The sequence below is a fragment of the Caloenas nicobarica genome, chromosome 8, assembly GCF_036013445.1.
Source record: "Caloenas nicobarica isolate bCalNic1 chromosome 8, bCalNic1.hap1, whole genome shotgun sequence".
Lineage (NCBI taxonomy): Eukaryota > Metazoa > Chordata > Aves > Columbiformes > Columbidae > Caloenas > Caloenas nicobarica.
The window spans coordinates 7,426,674-7,440,766 of record NC_088252.1 but is presented as its reverse complement, the minus strand read 5'-3'; the positions used below and the strand labels follow the sequence as shown (position 1 = coordinate 7,440,766).

The window sequence follows — 14,093 nt, the reverse complement described above, 5'->3', positions numbered from 1 at the left end:
TTCCAGGTTTCCTTCATTTATGCATTTCCATCTGTATCCACAACTGTGCCATGACCTAAATATAATACAAAGCACTAAAGCTTCGTTTCCAGCTTTTGCTGGTGTATTTTTGAATGTTTTTATGCTCCCCCATCTGAAAATTTTATACTTCAACTACATCTTTTTATTCTTTTTTTTGTTCATTTTCTCTCAGTATTGACCCATTCTTCCACCCAGCACCCTCTATAAAGTGCCTGTGAAGAGAACAGTGGTTGGTAGCAGAGGCAGAATGAGTTCACGTGAAAGTGTGTGAAAAGAGGGTACCTGAAGGGGAAAGACATGGAGGTGTGGGGCAGGAATCCCTCCATTCAAAATAAAATAACATACCCAAGGAAACCGAAGTAGAAAAAACCTGAGATTTGAGAAGTAATCTTGAATTTGCATTCACTCTTAAAATTCCCTATTCCTGTCCTGGGAGAAAAAAATTCTCAAGAAACTTCACAGTTTTAAATAAACTATGATCATGCCATTTTGCAAATGAAGCAGTTGTGTTTTTCATATATTCAGTACATCAGACGAAAGGTAATGAATAGATTTATTAAAGCTAAAGATCTGTCCCTCTGGAACTGAGTTTCAGAAGATCTCTCTGATATTTTATTTAGCCTGGCCTGTTAATTCAACTGTGTGTATTTCAATTTTGTAAATATATAAACAGGGAAGACTCACTTATAGCAACTCTTGTTTTTTTTTCTAAATTACCAGTGTGCTGTGATACTAAAACTTCTGTTGAGCCATACACTTAAGTACGTACTTCCGATGCCACCAAATAGAACAACGACAAGAAAAAAAAGTGGAGAATGAGGAATTTTTATGTGGAGAATGAGAAAAATAAGTGTTTTCAGTGAGGAAGACGGTTACATTTCCAACAACGCAGTGAGGAGCAGCTATACAGGTCACTTGCTAATGAAATAAATCATTCCACTAGCCTTGGCTGCATTAAAAAAAAAAATCTCTGCATGTGCCAGAAAAAATATGCTGCTGTCACAGCTGAAAAAAAACTTCCAGGAAAATGGGAGAGGCAGATTTAAGGGGGGCGGCACGGATGAAAAAGTTTAAGCATGTGTTTCATTTTGGTTTTGTGTTGTCAACAAACACTGGGATTTAATAAAGGTAGAAGCCTTGATTTCTGGCTGTGTCAGCCCTTTATTCCTCCTCTTTTCTGAGGTCCCATGTTGTTTTTGGAGGGTGGCTCTGCACAGCAGCGCACAGCCCTAATTAAAAAGCAGCAATTTTGCTTTTGCTCACCGCAGATGCTCCGCCAGGCACCTGCAGAACCGCAGTCACCATCGGCCACCCAGACCCACGGCAAGAAGTGACCCACGCGGTCCTGGCTCCCCATCTCCAGCCACCCCGGCAGGATGCCCGCACAGCACCAGGGCACGGTCTTATACAAAGCACACGTTTGGAGCTGTCGGAGCTCAGCTCTAATAATCCACTTTACATCAGTAAGTATGACATATGTGATGACAAATCTGCTCCAGGGCACCTGAACCAGGCAGCCCATGCAGTTAATGACACGCCAGCGGCTCTGGCAGCAGCAAGCAGCGGGATGCCCAGCGGCACCTGCGGAGCTGAGGAGCAGCTTTCCCAAGACGTGAGCTTCTGTTTGCTTTTGTGTTCCTGTCCAGGCTGGGAGTGAACACAAAAACACACACACAGAGACCATCTTCAACACCAATGTATGCAGAGAGGAAGGGAGGGCTTCAATAAACAGTGTCACAGCACAGCCACACTGCTCTGATAGCTGGTGACTGTCAAAGGGACGGTCCTGCTGTCCCGCTGCCTGCCTGTTCAGAGACTGGCATCCACAGAGCAATGACCTTCAGCTCTGACAAGTGTATCACATTACCTCCTTTCACTCCAACACTGTCAGGAAAGTGGTGAACACCAAATAGTGTATCTTCGCCTTCTGCAAAGCCAGAAGCTCTCACCATCGCCCTGGACCAGCAGTAAGAGTCCCTGACCCTGCTGTCTCAGGGAGAAATGGGCTGCTGCAGGGTCCTTTGCAGACACATGAAGGTGGAAGGACAATTTAACACTTAGGACAGGAAAAAATAATTATCAAGGCATGCCATGGTGCAGAAAACCACATACATGTTCCTTGCTTGGTGGGTTACTCACCCAGAGGGATGGCATGTTCATGAGCTCCAGAACAGGACCAAGCTCTCGGTTGGTGTGACCAGCACCTCCCCATCACAAAACCCCGCTTCCTACCCCACAGACAGATACCTGCTGAATATTCCTTGTTAACGGTAATGGACAGCAAAGAGACCCCAGCTGTGCAGGGTGCCAGCATGCCCCAGGCAAGCCCTGGGCTCCGGCTGTGTGTTCCTGCTCGGATGCGGCCAGCCAGACACCACGAGCGCTTTCAGAACACAGTCCAACACAAAAGCCATTCCACTACGGGCACATGCCCAGGGGAGCCTCACCAGTAAGATATTTGTAGACCACTGCTGGTAACAAACCTTCTCAATTTCTAAGATTGCCAGTTTCATGTTCAAAAGAGAAAGAAAGTGCATCATACCATGCATGAACAGCACCAATTCTCAAAAGCTCTGCTTCTCCTCCCATACCCAGACCCTCCAGCGTCATGACTTTACAAGTGAGGTTTTCATTATCAGTCAGTTTTATCATAACCGTTCCCACACTGAAGCCAACAGTAAAAATTCCCCCCTAGTTTTAAAGACCAGGGTGCGATAACTCATTTCGGACTATTTACTTTACATGGAACATTATACCTTCAGATCAAACAAATCACTTCTTTGTTCCCCCCTCAATGATGTGTTTCTCTAGGATGTTTATCTTTTGAAGTGAGAGGGGAGCGCTTCTTTATTTTAAATTAGCAGCATGTGCCAGGTCAACACTTAACGCCTCTGAAAATATCCCTGCATGCAGAGACATGTAATTGGTATTCCACGGCCCCAGGACAATAAACACACTTTGTGCCAGCTGCAGCTATGTTACCCTTCAGGATAATATTCTCTGACACCAGCCGTTTGCAGGTGGGCGTGATGTCTTTCCATCTCCTCAAGGACAATGCAATAACTCTTTACGACTTGCTCAGAGAAGAATCTAATTCAGTTTGAACTAAGACAGGGAAATAAACTCGCAGGACTGTGCACCCACCACTGCTAGTTTTGGGTCCAGCAGCACTACTGAGATTTGGTTCTTCCCTTCATACCCAGAGCTCACCCCTGTCGGGGATGGCAGGGCTGGTGCTCAACAGCAGCTCTCCACCACACCAACTTCACTGCAGGACTGGCATAAAACGGCAATTCTGGCCACTGACTTCAGAAAGCACTATTCAAACCCCTCTCTGTTAAACAAAACACTTCTTGCATTACATTTAAAACAGATTGGTTTTCATTGAGAAATCCCCACTTTATAACATATGAGAGACATACAGATATCAAGAATTTTCATCAGAAGGTATCAGGTGCTGAGAAAAAAGGCACATCCCGACAGCAATACAGAGAATTTTAGAATGGACATCTATTAGAGCCCATCAAATCCAACAACTGTCACAGAAATTGTAAGAAAAAGTATTTAACAGGCACTTCAATTACTTATCCGGCAAAAATCAGAATAGTTCCTTTCCATGCAAGGAACTTGAAGCACAGAAGACAAATGGAAACATCAAAATCACTTTTAACTATTTTGTCAGAAAAAGAGGTGGGGAAAAAAACCCACATCTTACAATAATCATGTTTTTCCACAAACCAAAAATACTTGCTTTCACTCCCCGTAGCCACAGTGTTCAGTAAGCTAAATTGATACCACTTCTGCCACACACCATTAGTTCCACTAGTTAAACTGAGACCGAAATGACCAGAGGAAAGCCAGGTTTAACTCAGCAGAAGCTTTCAAGGAAGCCCTGGTCCAAGTTCAGTGCCAGGCTGCAGCAGAGCAGCTGAGGCAGCAGATACACAGGAGTCCAAATACCCCAAAGTCTCAGATATCGCTTATTGCTGAGGCAGCAGCCGGGTTCTCAGAAGTCAAAATATTTGCAGTAGCAGATGTCAAACGTGCATTTTGCCAAGACACATCAGTGAGTCATGTCCTCACACAGGGAGCTCATGGCGTGGCCGGACTTCATAGAATCATTTTGGTTGGAAGAGCCCCTCAAGATCAAGTCCAACCGTAAACCTAATTCAAACTAACCTTAACCATACATTAACCTAACTTCAGACATTAATAACAGTAAGTGCTGCCCTGGCTTTTAAATACAAGTCTGATTTACTTATCTGGTAACACTGTCCCCTTGTAGTATCATTTCAAATCTATCTACCATCAATAAGCCCACAAGAGCATCCCCAGGGAAGTGACCTTGCTGGAATAAAATTCAATTTTATTAGTCATAGGCAATATAAAAGTATAGCACAAAATCTGGGTGCCTACATATATTTAAAGAGCTTAAGACACTCCTCCTCCTTCGAAGTTTCACATGTGTATCTATAAAAAACATTCGTGAAACCTTCCTGATAAAGCCTTCATTTAAAACCTCCTTGCTATTTTCTTCCCTCAGCATCCCCCCCAGATGCTCAGGAAAGGAAAACAGGTTCGATGGTTCCTCCTACCCAGAGAATACTTTTGCAGGAGCAAATAGGCTTCTCTCAAAACGGCATGCAGTGTCCACTTTTTGGTGGGATGGAGGACCTGGCACAGCCTTGCTCCAGCTGCAAGATCCCAAACAGAGCGTGCCATGCATCCGGCAGCTCCATGGTGCCAGGTACAACCTTCCAAAGAATTCCTGTCTTCTTCTCCACTTGCACACCCTGTCAGCATCTCAGTGACAGATCTGTGAGGTTATGGGCATGGTATCAAGCGATCTGAAGTGCAACAAATCTACACAGTTGCTGGAGGGAAGAAAACACCATGCTTGTGAAATGGAAACACATTTAAAGTTTACTAAGGCTCAAAGTGGCCAAAAAGGCAATAAAGGCCATTTTAGTGTCTCTCCACTCCAACAACTCAAAGTGGTTTTAGCCTGCTTGTTCCTCTATCAGAAAACCAGGTGTAAAGCCTGGAAAGCACTACCCAGCTCCTATCCCCAAACACATCGCTTGCTTCCTACGGTTGACACTTCAGAAACAAGCCTGGCAGCAGAGCTTGCAGATGGCAACTAGATGGATCCACCACGAATCTGAACCTCCCCTTGAAGCAGGCTGCTCTCTCCCCTCTGGTATTTAGGGCCACAGAAATTTCACGCACACGTGAGTTTGCACCTCCACTACAAAGGATGCCAACCCCCCCTGCCAGCCCCGTGGCACTGCCTCGCTGGCACCAGCAGACCCGAGTTACTGGCACGACAGAGACGGGCTGAGCGTGCAGGGCTCGCTGCACAGAGCCCAAACAGCTGCACGAAACAGAGAACAGGCTGGCCGGGAAAGTGGAAAAAAAAGCAAGACATCCAATGAATCTCAGCTCAAATGTGTTTTTCATTAAAGCCAGGTAGCAACTTACAGCACGGAGGAAGAGATCTAGACAGATAATTCCAACAAAAACATAACTTTCTCCCTAAAGCAGTGAAGGAGGCCCCAGACGTTTTTGTATCTCCTCCATTCAGTATTGGCTCTCATACTGCTTTTAGCACAACGTGTTTCAGCAGTCTTAGAGAGCTCTTGTATGGCCTAAAAAAGCTCTCTGAGCTTCTCAGAGCAATGAAAGGCCCCTGTCTCCCCACAGGACCAGCCAGCACTTTGCTGGAAGAAGGGATGAGATGCTGGAGGAGGGATGAGATATGGGAGGAGGAGGTTATTGCTGAGAGCTCGACTCCTGCACACGAGCATGCAGGTCCACTCAGTGCCATCTGGCCATGAAGACACCAGACGACTTCTTTCGTGAACAAAACTCTCCCCAAACATAGAAGTCGGGCATCTGTCATGCATAGAACAGATGGCTTCGGAGGAGGTCATTCTCAACCACGGATAATTTCCATTACTATTTGCAACACTCCACTCCTCACCTCCTCACCTTGTTTTCTAAACATAACTTCTGAAAATGGAGCCATTTCCTAGCACATAAGAGCTGGAGGGCCCTGAGATGAGCACACATGTAACAGCATTAACTCGCAGAGTTGATGCCCAAGAGAAACCCAAGTTTATCTGTTTTGCCATTTTTCTTTTTATAACTTCACCAATTGGTACTATTTAAATACTGAAGCTCAAAAAAGCACATGTAAAAAATCAGGGGGATGGGACAGGGTGTTCCTTACGACTTCTGTTGGTGTCCTGCTGCTAGAAAATGCAGTAACCCAAGTAGCTGATGCAACCACTAGATGTTAGGCTATTACTGGAAAACTTCTTTTTGTTGGGTTTTGCCTGACTCAAACACTCTTCAGTCAGAAACTGCTTCCCAGTACGGACAGAAACATGGTATATGTGGGGGTGATCAGGAGGTCAGCTTCAATGGCGCAATCCTGACTCAAACTGCATCACTGAAGCAGATGCCCTCAGCTTCAATGTTAATCAAATCTGCACCGCTCTCACTCAGGAAGCTTAATCCCCAAATCCACCCAATTCTTTCAAGTACCATCTCAACTTTGCTGGGGCTTCCCCCACCCCAAAGAAGGAAACTGAGATGCAGCAAACATTTGATATTGGGTTGAAACAAACCTTTACAAACCAGGGAGAAGGGGCAGAACACTGCAGAACTTATCTCAGAGATGAGGCTGTTCAGCGAACACTAATTACAGTCATCTCTTACAATTATGTGCCTCAATGGACCCCACGGGTCAGTACAAGTGCCCAAACGATCCACATCCCAGCGGCAGACAGGCTTCTGAGCAGACAAGGAAGCTGTCAAAATCCAGCCGAGATGCTCTACATGCATGGCAGTGGCTGCCAGCTGCTGGTGTGACGCACAGGACATGCCGGGGGGACACCAAGCCCAACTGCTTTAGAGCAAAAACAGGGTGTTTCCACCCAGCAGAGACCTCATACTCCGTGACAGCCCGCAGGGCGCTCAGGACTGCGAGGGTGGTCTCGTGCCACCTCCAGCACATGCCCCGTCTACCTGAGACGAGCCATTTCTTCTTGCCGCTCAACATCGGATCCAAGCTCAGAGTAGAAAAGTACTTAAAGTTCACTGAACTTTAAACAAGGCTGACTTTTGATCTGGCTCAGATCAAGCTTTAGGTTAAAAGGTACTCATTCATTGTATTTAAACAAATCTGCCTACTTCTACTCTGGTATGCCTTTAAGTCACAAGTTTTCAGGTTTTTTTTATTGGGGAATCACACCGTAGTCTCGTGGGAGCAGATCCTAGATGACCCTTTGTCTCCACTCTCCTCCCTCTCCTTGCTAAAGGGATCCTTACCTGCAGTGTCCTTTGCGCTCTGGTCCAGCATCTCCCCCTCCAGCTTCCCAGGATGGGAGCTCGGCTGTGACCACACCACACTTTAAACCTGCACAGGCACCTGAAGGTACACAGTCCTGGCCATCCTGGGGTCTCCTGCACACCATTTTTTCTCCATCCTCACGCCATCATACCAGCAGCCCCTGAGGCAAAACTGGCAGAAAACCCCCAAGCCCCGGGTATGCTGGTTAGAGTATCTCCTCTCATGTAGAAGGAGCTGCAGCACTCCAATTTCAAAGCGAAGAAAAACAACAGAGAAGCCTTGCAAAGCCCTCTCATGCTACTTTGGGATTATTAAGTTGCGTTTCATTGGTGGTTTTGCTCTTTTTTTTATTTTCAAGAATCAGGCCAATTCAGCTAAGGTCCTTCTGCTTACAGTGTGTATCTCTCTATAATATATAACAAATACATATACTGTTGTACTTCTATACCTATTTCTACCTATTTTTAAATTAAGTAATAACACATCCAGGATACCAATAAGGAATTGATATTGCTGAAATAAAAGCTTTTTTATAAGCTGTCCAACACACATATAGGTCAGAGTTGTATGTTGTCAAGGGAAATTACTTTTACAAGTCATCTTCTCTGAATTTTGATTACTACTTCTGAAGTTACTAAATATAGAAAACACTATTTTTAAAAAATGCATCAGTCTGATCAACATTTTAAGTCTGTTAGGAACAATAATTTTCAATTTTTTTTCCCCAAAGCACAGCGGTAAAAACTATAAGCCTGCAGTGGATTTTAGGTTCCTCTCACTTTGGGTTGTGTATAAAGCCTTATCTTGTCTGGATCTCCATAAGGCTTTATCTGTAACCATCTCAAATAAGATGGAGCACCAGTGCTTCAGAAATGAGCACACTTGCAGCTAACGTGTGCAGCCAACCTCCTCTGCCCTTTTTGGGAGGTCTTTAAAATACAACCAAACATCAGAGCCCTTTCAGAGACCTCGGCAGGTTACACCCCAAAGAGGCGACAAACCGTTTGTGTTAGAGCAAGGAAGCTGAGCGGAAATCTCCCACGCACCTGTCGAGAGGCGCCGGCTCTCCCAAACCCTTTGACTTGGCCGGGTGCTGCTGCTGCTGGAGATGAAAGCCCTGTGCTCTACACTGTCTGATCAAACCCTCGCACGGCAGCACTGGTGGTTAGCGCCTGGCAAAACCACTCCTCTGACTGCAGCTGTACTTAAAAGAGCTGTTTTGAATAGATCAAGGATGCACAGCACAGCGCGGAGAGGGGAGGAGGGCTGGAGATGGATATACATGTTACCTGTGCGGAACTGGTGCCTTCCTACTGTGTCTGCATCTCCAGGACTCTCCTCTTCCTCTTGGGAAATCCCCCCTATTGCTCTTCACAGCCCTTCCAGCATCAGCAGTGCACGAGGGGATGCTCTAGTTTCTGTAGTCTTTCCCCACGGAGTGGTGGCAGGCAGCTGCCCTCCTGCCTTGGCAAGATCCGTATCCTACCTCCAGCCCTCCTCAAACCTTCCTTGTTGGAAGTCCTTTCCTTATCCGCATTTTTTGTCAGCTTTTCTCCCAGATCCCCTGTGTGCAGAGCTGTTCTGGGTTCATGTTCTCTGCTCGCCAAGGTGCTTCAGAGCTGATGTCCCACAGGATGCTTCAAGTGCAAAGCAATGTCTGAGATGGGTGTCTTCTTGCCATAATGTACCACAGCATGGACCTTGTGCATGCAAGACAGCAGAAGCCCTTGAACATATAGAAAGAGGCTGACACCAGAGTGGCCGCAGAGCCACATGTGCCAGCAGCCAACTCCTGATAGAGAAAGCTGCCCCAAACCGATAGCGCTGGTGGGACCACCTCCAAAGCATGTGCAAAACTGCAACGAACACAAGCAGATGGGCTGGCACCGCAGTTCAGCATCAAGTCTGCAGAATTAATTACTCTGTTAATCTTACATGATACGATTACATATGCATCATCCTATTATAATTAAAGGGAACTGTATTTTAGTGTGTGGTCCAAGGTTTTGCTGAGCATGCTCCACCACTCTGGACACCCACTTTGGAGAACTGTTGCTAAACCTGGATGCAACACACCAAAACACATCCCTGTCCTTCTCCACCTTCAACCATCTAGACCCACCACATCAGCAGTCCCTCTTCTCCAACAGGCAGGCTCTGCTCAGCCACCAGTCCCTTTCTATAGAAGCAGCAGTCAGAAGCTCCCACACAGCTACACGGAGCACTGGAGGGGGGGGAAAGGGTGTGTGTGCCTATTTTTGGTTTTACTTCCCTATTTCAGATATGCCCAAAAGGAGGAAAGAGAAAAGGTCCTACTCTATTTCAGATATTAACATATTAAGTAGTGTAACTGCTGACAAGAGGGTTGGGCAGACAGAGATACAAATACATCACTTCGCTGGTTTTCAAATATTCAACTCCCCCAGCAGCCTTTGCATATTACTAGCCTGAAACCGTATTTTGTAACAGGGGATTGGGTTTGGCTGTTCAACAGGAAGGCTTCCGAGCATTTCAAAAGGGGCTGAGGATTTTGTCCTGGCACAAATGGAAAGTAACTCTTCAGTTCAGTGTTAGCAAAGCGCGATAAGAGAAGGAATATCTCTGCACTAAGGGTGAGCCTATGCTCGAGAGGTTGGCTTGGCCTTGGATTTCAGCTGTCCCAAAGGCTGGCATCCAACCAAGGCCAAAATAAGAGTAATGTGTCACTGCTGCCTATCTGTACTTTGAACATGCACACAGAGCTGTCCTCTGCTCCCACACCTCCCAGGAGAGGCTGACTCCACGTCTACACGAGATACTGCTATCTCACCAGCCCACCTGGGGTCACACCGCAAGACACATCCTTGTCCAGCGAGCAGAGGATTTCTACAGAGGAACAAGGAAGAAAAACAAAACTAAAACCCACCTTTGTTTCAAAAAAAAAAGTTTTACAGGGGTGGAGCTCCATTGCTGACCTGCTTTTTTGATCCTCTGTTGTATACCCAAATCCAGCAACCAGAAGTCAAGCTGTCTCCAGCTTAGTTTCCTTCTTTCCCCATGAAAAGAGCAGCTGCCATAGATGCCCAAGGCAACGTGCCACACTCTTTCTTTTCCACTCACCTACCTCCAGCCAACACTCCCCAGGCCCCATACTGCTCCATCTTGATATCCATGCAAATTCTGGCTGTTCTCTGCCCAATTTGGGGATGGAAATCCAGCGGCCCCCAGGCAGGCAGGCTGCTGGAGCTCCACCAGCCCAGCCCAAGTGTTCCAGTTTGCAATGCTAAAGGTAATACAACACTGGGAGGGAGAAGCATTCCTTGGCCAGAAAGGAAGAAAGGGTGGTGCATTTTCTGTATTAAAGATTCAGGTTTTAAGCAGAGAGGCGAGATTAGCATGTTTCCAGCAGAGGAGGAAGTGGGGAGCAACATCTGGCACTCGATGCCCGCAAGTTAAGGATATAAAGCAGCAGCTATACACTGAGGTCTTCCCAAACCTTCTTCACACATGAGAACAGGCATAAACCCAGTACTGCAATGCAGTCACCTCTAAAAACGTCCCCTGCCAAGTTTGCTTTCCCTTGCACAAGGGAACGTGGACTCCGGCAGCACCACCTTCCCCAGTCACTGCAACAGCTCAGGCTGCCCAAGAGTCTTGCTTTGCATGATCAAAACCTTATCGTGTACAGTAACTGCATGTCAAAGGGTAGCAACCACCACACAATACTGGACTAATTACGCCCAAAATTGAAGCAGAGAGCTCTAGGAATATTCAATACGTGATACAGATCTTTGGGACTAGCTTGTCATCCCAGGAGGCAGCTGCCAACAGCTCAGTGCTGTGTTAAGGGGCAGGATGCTGGCAGGAAGAGTGACAGAAAGGAACAGTAGTGGCACGAACAACACAAGCACTTCAGGCATCTTCAGCAGAGGTCAGCTGTGAAAGCAGCTGGCTGATTACACTAAGCACCACCAGTTATGTCCCCAGAGGGTTTCTGGGGAAAGCCCTGAGATGAGCCGCAGCGTACATCTTATATTAATTTTATGCAAGTCAGAATAATCATTGGATCTTAGACATGTATCTCTGGAGCATAACCAATACATATCAACATGGGCTCCCACAAGAAGCAGGAAAAATGTTTTATTTTGCTTTAAAAGAGAAATACAGGATAGTTGCAAGGGGAATGGCAGAGGGCCCTTCCCACTTTCTTTACCATCCTCCCAGCCCTGCATGCAACACAAAACAGCCCTGGTGTAAACAGCAGTGCCTCTGAATGCATGTAGCCTCATCATGCCAACAGCAGTCGTGCTCATGCTGCAGGCATGTGAAAAGGAAAAGATTGGGAAGGGATGAGAAGAGAAAAGAACCAGAGTCATCACCTTCATCTCCAGGTTACTTCGCAGTCCACAGCAGTTCCTCCTAAACCCTTCCAGGCAGAAGCAGATTGACAGGTAAGATGTGTAGGAGATGCTGCCATGCGGAGCACATCTGTGCTCTGCACACAATTCGTCATGCTCCCATCTCCCTTCTAATCGAATTCTCTAGCCTAGGAAAGAAATTAAGAGGAAGACGTTAGACAGCCACAGACTGATCAGAAACCAGCAGACTGGGGACTACAGCTGCCTGCTGGCACCACAGAGCAGCGACGCAGAAATGCCCAGAGCCTGCAGATGCTACTGCACCCACACCACAGGTCAGGGTGTCCTGGGTAAGACCAACAACCGAGCCACCAACACTTTTAAACATTACTTGTGCTCAAGTAAAACAGCACACAGAGTCTTATTTTGAAGGCTGGTGAAGACCTGCTGGCTGCAGAACACCCCAGAGTCTAACACTAGGCGCCAGACCAGGGAGAGCTGGCAATGCTGAGATCAGGGCAGAACTTGCCCTCAGCACTGGCGATCTGGGTCCCTAAGGAGATCTCAGCAATGCAGCCTGTACAAACACATGTGCAAAGCCCCTCTTGGGGATGCCTTTGCCACTGAACCATTAATAGCAAAACCCCCTGCCTGTGCTGATGCAAGGGAGCAGTGATGCACTGCACTTATCTGATGACCCTTGCTGGAAACACAAAAGAGCCTTTACAGAGTTTACTTTTCTAACCTTTCCCCTACTTCTAAAAGAAGCTCAGTGTAACTGCAGCACGTGTCCTAAAATCCTCTTAAATAAGATATTAATCACAAGACTGTTCAGCAAGTGAGAGCACATTCGAAAACGCTGCCTCCCATAATTATCCTGCCCTGGGCAAGTTTCCAGCGTATGTGCATGGCCTGGCATATGTTTCACCCCTGAGTCCAGCAGCTCAGCTTTCTGCTCTCAGCAGGGAACCCAAGTGTTCACAGCTTCAGAAGGGACCCTAATATGCTGATTTCCCAAATTATTGCCAGCTCGCACCATTCAAGGACCCTAACACACTGCAGCACACTGTGGTAGGGGAGGGAATGCAGTGGGAAAAGGCAAGCTTAAGCTTTACAAAGTTTGCATGATGAGGAAAGGGTGGAAGATAGAAAAAAGAGAGATAAAAAGCAAGAAAGGAGGAAGGTAGAAAAAAGAAGAGGGGTGCAGCTCGGTGCAAAGCAACACTGGCACGCAAAGCCTTACCATGACGCTGAGATCCCACCAGGGCCAGCTGGTGCACGTTCTTTCTGGGTGAGAAATAATGAAACTAAAATGCCACTTGAGGCTTAGGTTAAAGGGGAGGAAAACAGAAAGAGCTGGCTGCTACACTGCAAAATAACATTCTTTGCTTCTCCCAGCCGCGATAGCTCGGTGTAGCTGCCCCTTTGAGAGCCACCTCACCCAGCAAGGGTGAGCCATCACAGCGAGCAATCACAGCAGGACACCCTCGGGGGATGACATTTGGATAGGCAGACCACAGGACAGCTGTACTGCAGCACAAGAAGGCTGGATGAGTAATGGTGAGCCTGAGCCCCGGCACATTCACATGCCAGGCTAGGAAATCCCCAGCCAGCCAGCTCAGCAGTGTCCTTGCACACCAGGCTTTGTGGCCTGCAGTAAGGGCACATTTAAGCTAGAGAAATTATGCAAGCAAGAGAGGAAAGGGATGCAGAAGAGCACAAGTTGTTGAGCAAGCCCTGCATACAGGTTGTCCAGCCACGGAGCACTTCTTCAGGGACACCACTTTTAAAAACGTATGACAATCCACCTCTGGCTCCCCGCTCCCTTCCCGAGCCTGCCTTTATATGTGACTGAAAAGTGAACCCAGAGATGCCACCAAAGGTGTGTGCCTTCTGCCACAGCAGCGCCTGGGGCAGCCACAGAGCTGGGAGAGGGATTACAACAGCCAGGCTGGGACCAAGGGCTCAGCCGTCCACCTGTTGCATCCCACAAAGGGGGCACACGGTGCTCAGAAATACCCACCAGCACCTCTGAGAGGTAAGAGAGTGGAGGGGACATGCAACCCTCACCACAGCAGGACAGTGAGATCACCTGCTCAGGAGCATCTCTGGTGGGCCAGTTCCTTCCAGATGTGCACAGAGCCCATGCTGGGAGCCACAAGCTGCAGGGTGGGCAGCATCCCTCAGCAGAGCTCGAACCCTCAGCACTCATCCTACAAGCCATGAGCATGAGAGTGATCAGGCCTCCTTGCCTTCTGGTCAAGCCTGAGTTTGACAGATTAAGCAACACAGCATTTCTACAGGGCAAGCATCTGCACCGCCAGGAAAACCAGTAGAGAGTTACCGGAAGAGAAAATACCTTGGAAGATACCAAGTAA

General features: G+C 47.2%; 1 protein-coding gene across 4 annotated transcripts in view; it reads right to left on the bottom strand.

Moving 5' to 3' along the window:
- Window positions 1–14,093, bottom strand: part of ST6GAL1 (ST6 beta-galactoside alpha-2,6-sialyltransferase 1) — a 45,427-nt gene that overhangs the window by 17,781 nt on the left and 13,553 nt on the right. For 3 of the 4 annotated variants that reach the window (XM_065640409.1, XM_065640408.1, XM_065640407.1), the window contains exon 2: window positions 11,737–11,903. The exons of the other annotated variant lie outside the window; for it this stretch is intronic. The gene's annotated coding sequence lies outside the window, so the exon portion shown is untranslated. The remainder of the gene's footprint in view (window positions 1–11,736; window positions 11,904–14,093) is intronic. 4 annotated transcript variants of the gene reach the window in all.